This window comes from Bactrocera neohumeralis, unplaced genomic scaffold, assembly GCF_024586455.1.
Source record: "Bactrocera neohumeralis isolate Rockhampton unplaced genomic scaffold, APGP_CSIRO_Bneo_wtdbg2-racon-allhic-juicebox.fasta_v2 cluster10, whole genome shotgun sequence".
NCBI lineage: Eukaryota > Metazoa > Arthropoda > Insecta > Diptera > Tephritidae > Bactrocera > Bactrocera neohumeralis.
In genome coordinates, this window is record NW_026089623.1 from 16950532 (window position 1) to 16961473 (window position 10942).

Sequence of the window (10942 nt, forward strand, 5' to 3'; positions counted from 1 at the left end):
CAACCAGATTTAATGCTCCTCACATTAAATTGACGTATGTATATAATAATACGTGTACAATGGGGATGTCGAAAAGATGTATCGACAAATACTGGTACATAAAGATGATCAAAATTTTCAGCGGATTATTTTTCGAAAATCTGCCAAGAGCCCACTACGCGACTTTAAATTGAAAACAGTTACCTTTGGCGTAAACTGTGCCCCATATCTAGCCATTCCTACACTACACGAACTGGCAGAAGACACAAAGCCAGAATTTCCACTGGCAACACAAGTCTTAAAAACGCAAACGTATGTAGACGATATCCTGTCTGGAAGCCACAGTCTTCCACAAGCAAACGAGACCTTATCACAGGTAATAAATGCCCTCAATACCGCAGGGTTTCCTTTAAAAAAGATTACAGCCAATCACCCAAATATTTTAAAAAATATTCCTAAAGACCATTTGTTGGATACTAATTCCTTTATATTTGAAAAGGAAAGTACAACAAAAACACTAGGCATCCAACGGAATGCGATATTGGACCAGTTTTCATACACGACTGAGTCCATATCCGCATTATCCGCCATTACAAAACGCCAAATTCTCTCCTCGGTGGCAAAACTGTTTGGCCCCGCAGGATGGCTTTCGCCAATTATGATACAAGCGAAAGTTCTGATTCAAGAATTATGGCTAGACGGAACCGACTGGGACGAACAAGTGAAACCTCTTCGCTTAGAAACATGGTCCCAGTTCGCTAATAATTTGAACGACATCTCGCAGATATAAATTCCACGGTGGGTAAACTATTCCCCCGAATACACAGCGGAACTACACGGCTTCTGCGGCGCCTCTGAAAAGGCATATTGTGCCACTATATATGTGCGTACACAAAACGATGTCGCAACTACAAGCCACCTATTAGCGGCTAACGCAAAAGTTGCGCCTCTAAAAACGCTAAGCCTCCCACGTCTTGAACTCTGTGGCGCTCTGCTACTAGCAAAGCTACCTTCAATGGTGCAGACCCTCTTAAATATGGCGAAATACAGATTATATCTATGGTCCGATTCCGAAATAGTTCTAGCCTGGTTGGAAAAACCACCACATGCGTGGAAAACATATATTTCTAACCGAACATCTGAAATACTTGACCTAGTAGGATCAGTCACATGGCGTCACGTAGCCAGTGCTGACAATCCTGCTGATTTAGGTACAAGAGGATGCAAACCTCTGCATCTCGCCACTTCCACCCTATGGTGGAATGGCCCCCGATGGTTAACAGAATCTCCCGATTCTTGGCCACAATCGCCTATGCGCAACATACTTGCCCCAGAAAGTCGTAAAATCGACACTTATCAAGCAACACTGGATGACACTGACATCCTTGAACGATTCTCATCCCTATAATCATAACAGAGAGGTGTCTGTTTGCCACTTTATTTATTCGATATATCCACATACTAATGCTCCATGCCGAACATCGCCTCATGCAACATATGGTCCGTCAAGAGCTGTACATACCCCGACTGAAGCCCCAAATAAAGAAGTGCATTTTCATGTGCAAAATCTGCACTATGCATAAGCAGAAAATACGATCGCAGATTATGGCAGCACTTCCACCTGAACGCTGCAATTTAGCTCTGCCTTTCACCACCACAGGTCTAGATTTTGCTGGGCCTTTTATGATAAAGGCATCCATGCTAAGGTCTCCTACCCTCATGAAAGGCTATGTGGCTGTTTTTGTCTGTTTCACGACAAAAGCAGTACACCTTGAGCTATGTACGAATCTGACGACGGAGGCTTTTCTTGCGGCTTATGCTCGTTTCGTGGGACGACGAGGCTTTCCCTCAAAAATCATGAGCGATAATGGTAAAACCATTATCGGAGCTCAAAGAGCTACCGAAAGACAGTTTGTGGACTTCACAAGACAAGTCTCACCTAACATTGTCCAAAAATACGTTCTTTAAGGTATCAATTGGCAGTTTATCCCCCCAAGCGCCCCTCATATGGGCGGCTTATGGGAGTCAGCTGTAAAAAGCTTCACATCACATTTTAAAAAGATAGCTGGCAATCACAAATTTAATTATGAAGAATTCACGACACTCTTAACTAGAATTAAAGCCGCTCATAACTCAAGGCCGTAACCGTAATTAATAAACAAAGAGACAGAATAAATAATCAGCCCTATCACGCAATCCATCGTAGACTGTTTTTTCGGGAAAGTTACGAAACTGCAATCATGCAATTCGAACAGTTCCGAAAGTAAGTTCGAAATTCGTAGAGTTGCATTCACTGAATTCACTCGGAACGGAAAATTTTTAAGTTTAGCGGAATTTTTGTACGACAGGTTTGTACTAACGGAGAATAATTTAAAAAAAGTAAAATGTAAGTTTTAAATTAAAAATAAATATGTTATAGTTTGAATTCAATTAAAAGTTTTAATATTTAATATTATCAATTAAAACTTTTAATTGAATTCAAACTATAACTTATTTGTTACCAGTAACATAATCTTTAATGCGATTTTTGCAGGTCCAAAGTAATTACCACAAAGCAACAATATGCACTAATGGTTGAGCTGTTACAGCAAAAACCTGAAATGGCAGAGGGTTTTACCAAGTTCCCTAAAGAAGAAGTGGCAGCTTTTTGGAAAAATATGGCCCAAGAACTGAATAGTGTTGGTCCTCCGCCTATCAAGGATATTTCCAGCTGGAAGAAGGTAATATAATAAAGTAGTAGATTTTATTGCTGTAACAGGATAATTTTAAGCTTGTTTTTTATTTTGTATTAGGTATGGCTTGACTGGAAGGCCTATATAAAAATTAGTTGAAAATAAAAAGGAGCAGTCAGCTACTGGTGGCGGCAGAAATAGGCAGCACTATTTCAACGAATTGGAGGAAGCGGTGATCACATTAACGGCATTGCAAACAAGCACAAGTGGTATCGAGAATACTGTGAGCATCGGCTTACCTATTGTAGCCGACGTGGGCAATGAGACAGAGGCTGACGTATCAATGCCATCAGTGGCCTGCAGTCCAGCACTACCTAGACGTACTACTAGGCCACCGGAAACATCTACAGCCGATTTAATTAAAGAGCAATTTAATATTCAAAAAGAATTTCAAGAAAAGATTATTGATAAGTTAGACGATCTCTCTTTACGTATGCGACGAGTAGGCAGAGCATTGGAAACACAAAATGATTTAAAAAAAGCGGAAGTGGAAGAAATAAAAACGCACAACATAGACAAAAAATAATTAAATTAATTAAATAAATACTTAATTAAAACTATAAATATTTTGTGTTAATATTTATTTAGGATATTATACTCGGGTAAGTGTTACACATATAGCTTCTCTGATTTGTGAAGCTGCATCATTATAAGTTGATGAAAGAATTTCATTACTTTCTATAAAAATATTTGGTTCCGAATTATTTTCTAAACTTTCATCATTCACGCGATAGTGAATGCAAACGTTGTGTAACGCTGGCGCAACATTAACGATTTGAGATACCTTCCATGGCTCGTAGTGAAGCTCACGAGCACCCAGAAGACATCTAAATCGACTTTTAAAAACTCCTATTGTTCTTTCAACGATATTTCTCGCTTTTGCATATATTTTATTATATTTCTCTTCTGGGCTTCCTGAGGGAGGGGTACGGAATGGTGTGATTAACCATGGTTCTAAGGCATATCCAGCATCTCCTGTACAAATATAAAATTTTGGGAAGTTTTGTGATATATATGTTTGTATGTATAATACCCAAAAGCCAAGTGTTTCGTTCACCATCGAGGTACTTTTTCTCATGAAAATAACGAGCATTGCTGACGTTCCATATGTGGGAGTCCTGATTGCTGCCAGGAAACTGAGCATTCACATAACGTATTTTCATTTTATTGTCACATATCTGCAAAACATTGATTAAGATGTTTGAAATGCGAATTTGTCACCAAACTTACAATCATGGCATTGATACTAAAGTATCCTTTGCGGTTATAATAGAGAAACTTATCTTTAGTTGGAGCAACGATTTTAATATGTGTCCCGTCTACACACAAAATCGCGCCTGGAAATCCGTATTTCAGAAAAAAATCCTTTTTCGCTTCACTTTTTTCAACGTTACTTAACTCGAGGTTTATCCACTGAGGGCACAAATGGGACTGAAGAAATCCCAATATTTCTTTTAAGATGCAACAAAATGTTGACTGAGCCATTGGAATATCGAAGTCTTTACTCACTCCATGCTGATAGCCTCCTTTAGCTAATAACCGTAAAACCGAAGACAATCGATGAAGTAAAGATATAGATGACGATCTTGAAGAACTTGCATTCCTCTCTAGAACATCGAGGACATACGTAAAGGCCGCCTTATTTAACCGATAGTTTTTAATAAACCTGTTTTAGAAAAATAATTTTAATAAAATTTAACAATGAATTTTTGTGGATTTTTGAACTGTACATTGTTTCGTCCACATCGAAAGGGTTGCTCTTGTCCCTCAGTGATTTTCGGTGAATTTTTAGATCACGCCGACTTCTCTCACGTTCTTCCTCAAGCAACATAAATAAAAACGTTAGCGAATACATATTTTGTTCGTAAAATCAATTTGAATACAAACGATTTGACTTTTATTAATAAAAATTTAAATTTTTTCTTCTACACAGCTGATTTCGAAATGTCAAAATTCAAAGTTAAGTCTGGCAACAAAAGTTTCGAATTCACATGGATTCAATGATAGCAAATTATGCGTATTCGTAGCGGACATTCGTATTCGTAGCTTCGCTACGATGGATTGCGTGATAGGGCTGAATAGCAAAATCATCAACTAGTAATAAACACTAACAAAAGACAAAAACAAAACAAGGTCGATCCATATGACGACTCACTCACGCCACATTACTTGGCACCACCGGCCATAGCATTATATACACAAATATATGTGATAATTAAAAATACTATTTTCTTAACAGATCAATATGGACGCCGATATGCCAATTGTGCCTACGCCCACTGTGCGTTCCGCCGTCACGGTTCCGCTCCCTAGAGCTACCCCAGTAGCAGCGCCGCGAACAACCATCGCTACCGCACCTCCCCGAGAAACTCCATCGGCTCCGCGCAGTGACCCGCAAGCAATCGCTCCGGAGCAGCCACAGCGTCAATGCGTACTGCGTCGCCGACGACATCGGTTGCCACACTGTGGCATCTTCAAGGGGATGACACCCTTGCAACGCCAGCGGCACACTGCCATTGCCTGAATTGCCTGGCGCCTACCCATCTCACGCGCGAATGCGCGACCGGGTACCAGTGCCAGGTATGCATGCGGCACCATCACACGATGCTGCACCGCACCGCCGAACCCAATGTCGGGCGTCATCATGCCCCTCGCAGTCGTACTGCCAGCCGTCGGCCCCCGCGACGGCAACCGCGAAGGCCGGCATTTCCATTGGAGGACTCCCGATTTTGGCGTCATCATGCAACCCCGAACCGGAGGCGCCACCCTAGACTGCAAGCCCGCCGTACAACAGGCCTCAGCAACGTTGTTGCAACACTGCATCAACTTCAGAGGCTACTAGGCTAAATACTCGCCTAGGGGGGCCAGGATGTATAAATGAGCATCCTCCCCCGAGCATCCACACACACACCACATTAGCACACCACATCAACTCTACATATCCACACCGACACGCATCCTTCACCACTCTCATCACATCACCATTTACCATCCACATTACTCACGAGAGCAACACATATTGACACCCACACACAAGTACACCAACATGCAACCATGACACCGCCCCCTTACCAAAGCGAAAAAGGGAACCGACGAGGAGATGCAGTTTAGTTGGTTATCGACATCAGCAACGATCGGGACATTTTCGCGCATCTCCCACGCCGCCGAGATCATCAGTTACAAACCTTTTTTAATTTTTCGCCCTATTGGGCAGATACCGTCCCCGAAATCCTACCATCAGTAACTTTGTGAATTTTAAATTATTTATTAAAACCTTATTGGGGTATATACCGTCCCCAAAATTATCATTAAACAGCGGTGAATTTTAAATTAATAAAACCCTAACACGCGTGCACAAATCAATCCATTGTTTTATTTCTTGAGTTACGGGAAATTTGCGGTGAGCCTTAACGACAGTACATTTGGAAAAATTCCAAAATCTCATATTTAGGTATAAAATCGATTTTCTTGTATATACGTACACTCAATCCTTTTTTTACGCGATTATTGGTTCTGCCACTAATCGCGTAAAAAAAAAGCGCGTAAAAATGGTTAGTTTACCAATATTAACTGACGAATTGGTTCCGAATATAAAAAATATCGCGTATAACAAAATATACGCGCAAAAAATATTCAAAAACAATACAATAAGTTTCAAATTTCAGACTTATGATTTATTCATTCATAACAAAATAAAATATACAAAACAAATACCATATATAAAAGAGAAGAAAATAGAAAACAGGTAGATTTATTGAAAAAACCGTTGAATGCTGTTTAATCACTCTCATTATCCGTAGTGGAAATTATTCTTAGCCGCTTATTTTGATGGCCGGCATTGATATCACTAGAATTTGTATCAGAATCAATAGTAAGAACTATGGATTGATGTTCTGATTGACTTAGCATCTCCGACTGAGTTTGCACCATAAATTCAGTTAATTTTGTTTGAAAGCTTCTTTTTGGACCCAATAAATTCCGATGTAGTTCTTTATATCTTAACATGCAGAGACTCAATTCTTTTTTGAAAAATTCGTGCACGTTCGGCATCAGTATCATTTGCTACAAAATAATTTTCCAATTCTGCTGCAAGTTTAAGACCAAGCAAAAAACGAAAAAAAGCAATCGCGTTAAAGTGAGAAATTCGCGTAAAAAAAGGAATTTGCGCTGCAAAAATAACCGCGTTAAAGTGAGATCGCGTAAAAAAGGGACTGAGTGTATTTATAAATGCATTTTGAGTTTCTTCAAATCATTAAGTTCACATGCTTAAGTTTATTAACCTTTTTTATCTTACTGAAGTGCATATAGCCATAACGACAGTACATTTGGAAAACTTCCGCAATCTTATATTTAGTCGTAAAGTCGATTTTCTTTTATATACACATTGTTTATGCGACTTCATGGCATCTCACCCCACAGCACCACATTCATCACACAACACAACATACAGCATCACACCACGTAACAAACACGACCATTCCACATCATACATCTAACCAATCACACTGCACACCATAATCGTTTTTGCCACCCAACCGATCAAAAAGGATTGGTTAGATCGGGGTGACCCCAATTCGCTTTTTACGCCCGTATCGAAAAGACACGTCTCGCCAACTCGTCCACCGTTGATCCGCCAATTTAGTTTAAAGTTCTGGTCCAAAATGGGAGTCCCCATCCGATCGTGTGTATGGGTGTGCAGGAGCATCCAGAACATCAACAGTGAACAGTGTAATAAAAAATAAAGAATGTTATAAATATCTTGAAGTTTGTAAAAATACTGAAGTCTCGCCCGCAAAGGGAAATACATATATAAATTGCTACATTTTTACCCACTTTGGGAAATATTTAATTTACCTAAAACCACAAAAGGATACATAATCAAAGGTCAGCGTTAGTATTCTCCCCACATAACCAGTGAAACTAAGTGTATCGAACAAATGGTCCTTCGAGCCTCTCAGAAAGGCACCTAAGATAAAACATCACAAACGTAAAATAGAAAATGGAAAAATAAAAATTAAATACAAAACGATACAATACATAAAGAAAAAACGGAAAAATTAAAAAGTGCAAAAAACTGAAGAAAATTGCGGGCAGATATTTACAAATTGCATTAAACGGGCGCTTTATAACACAAAACAAAGGTCAATAACTTCAACTCTGCAAAATACGTAAACGGGCGCGATATAATACAAATTAACAAGGCAAAATTAACTAACTAAAAAACCTAAGGACTAAAGTGCGGTACCAAAGTGAAGTGACCCATATAGGAACAGTACTAAAAAGTGCTGTGAAAAGAAAACAAAAATGTATAAAATATTCCCAATAGCACATTACTAGAGTGCAGTGCAGTGGTAAAAGAACTAGGAAAATACGTACATACATTAGGGTGTGCCATTTTGAGGCAACCTTTTTTTCAACTGGAAAACAGGCTCAAAACTTTCGAGTGACTTTTTTGTTACACATTTCGAAAGTTTTGAGCCTGTTTTTCAGTTGAAAAAAGGTTGCCTCAAAATGGCACACCCTAATGTAACATACATACGTACGTATTTAAGTGACAAAAACCCCATAACATATGGCAGAGGAGACAAGGATTACAGCAACGTGGGAAGAGAATACAAACTCAACACGGAAAACATCAAAAAACCAACAAGAGAAAAACGAGAAGTAACATAGAGAGATAAGTATTGCCCAAAAACCCTTGGCGGAGATAAAAGTGAGTCCTTTCCAATTACATTTTTAATAAAATTATTTATGCGCATATGTATGTTTAATATACAGTTTGAGCAGTAATACGGCATACAGCTAATTAGAAATAACCCAACTGTTCTATACGAAAAACCGGTTAGACAGTTCGGTATATACATATGAATCTATGTATATATGTATGTACCGAAATAATTGAAAAAATTACGGTACCTGGCTATTGCTTATTTTGTGTTTCCAAGCACACTGTAATTTTCCAAAATCAAAAAACAAAAAAAAAAATTCAAAGTCAAGTATTCTTACTTGCAAGTTTTGGTGATACCCCTTGGGGTAGTACAAATACATACATATGTATGTACAAATATAAGTAAAGGTACTCAATTCTACAAAAGATACATACATACATACATATGTGCACATACAATAAGATGGGCCAAAAACAGTTTTTATTTTTTTTTTTCTCTTAGTTACCATGAAAATCTCATCCGACATGACTAAAACCAAGTTCTGGTAAGACCTGAGCTCTTAATATAAATATATTATTAAGAGGTGCCTCATCGACATTTTTGATTTCCCATATAAATACCACAGGAAATTTTGTTTTAACAGCTAAAAACGCTACTCCCTTCCTTCCTTTGCCTAAAGAAATCCGCCATCTTTTTTTGTTTTCATTTGAACATTGTTGCCACTGCTCAGTACGCATATGTATATAGTTTTGTACACATCTAAGTTTTCAATTAGAATTTTTCATAATATAAAATATCAAAACTGAAAACAAACTATTAAAAATAGTTTATACTTGTATATTTATAAATAATAGCATTCGACTCTGATTTAGAGTTATTTTAAGAAAACTTCAAACATATTGAAGACAACTTTTATAATTACTACAGTATATCGAGACTGACAACTATGGCAAAAATCCAAATGCCGTGGAAATTTACGGCATCCTACGGCAAAGAGAGAAGGGAGTAGCGTTTTTCGTTGTTCACTTACAATGCGCGCCCATAAGACAGGTCGTATCACCTGACACGGGCCACGGGTCTACGTTTTTGGCTGTAATAGAGGACTACAACAAATGCCTTACTAAAAATGAAGAACAATTGCAATATTAATTGCAAGATGTTAAAAATCACCGACAAAAATTTCCCGATTGTAACAAAAAGATCTTAGTTCAATTTTGAAATAATCAATATGTAAGAGATATGAAGAATTACTAAAAAATGGCTCTTATTAATTTACATTTCACGTCAGGAGCAAATAGGACACATAATTTTTTCAGGCAACGATTAATGTTTCTAAGCCATCACTCACACAGAGTAGAGTTCAAAGTTTTTGTTTAAATTAAGTACTTAAAAAATTAATTTTATTAAACGATTATCGATATTTTGTAAAAATTCTATGGTTACATCGCTAAACACTCGATAAGTTTTACGAAAAATATGATTTGTTATGTTTATTAGCCATTAATTTGTAATATAAGATAAAAAATTGTGGAAATCATTTTTTATAATTTTCTATTGGACTTTAACTACGAATAACTTTGAATGAGTTGACTCACACAAAAAATGTTTAAGACCTTTTTTGAAGATCGGTAAATTTCCTATAAGAATAAGTGTTGAATCTCGGTTACCAATTATTTGTTTGTGCACATTAAAAATCCAAACCAAAAAACAAAATTTCCTGTGTTATTTATATGGAAAATCAAAACTGTCGATGAGGCACCTCCTAATATTAATATTAAGAGCTCAGGTCTTACCAGAACATGTTTTTAGTCATGTCGGATGAGATTTTCATGGTAACTAAGAGAAAAAAAAATAAAAACTATTATTGGCCCACCTTAATACACATACATACAAAAAATTTATGGGCCATCAAACTTTGCGAGCCAAATTTTATATTCCGTAATTAATATACATGTATACATAGACATATGGAACATACATAAGTCAACTGTATTAAGGAAAATTTTTGAAAAAACTGTTGTTAAACTACCTGCCTTCAAGTTTACTTCGTGCCTCCAAACAGACTACAAAACAAAAAAAAAAACCAAACCAAATTTTCAAAGTCAAGTATTCTTACTTGCACGTTCTGGTGATACCCCTTGGCCTAACAAAGCAACAAGCAGGATCGCTTTAACATGTAAGCAAAGGCAGAAAAAAAAACAACAACAACATAACAGTGGATATTTATATATCTACATATATGTATGCATACCGCGATCCAACTATTTCGGTCCTTTATCTCTCTTACGTTTTCTCCCTCTCTTCATACATACCTGCATACAAGTAATAATATAGAAAATTAATTTATTACACCGGTCAGCGAACTTAAAACGAAAAAAAACATAGAACAAAACAAAATCAAAGTATATGCACATGGATTTCCATATACAAACAATGAAGGATTAAAATTAACTAATATACATATTTACGGATGCGCATTTATACATATGTATATACATCTTCTTCTTAATTGGCGTAGACACCGCTTACGCGATTATAGCCGAGTTAACAACAGCGCGCCAG

The 10942-nt window shown here is 37.4% G+C and overlaps 1 pseudogene; it reads left to right on the forward strand.

The window, feature by feature from the left end:
* The first annotated feature begins 2507 nt into the window (after positions 1–2507).
* Positions 2508–3275, forward strand: LOC126765351 (uncharacterized; annotated as a pseudogene).
* The last annotated feature ends 7667 nt before the right edge of the window (positions 3276–10942 follow it).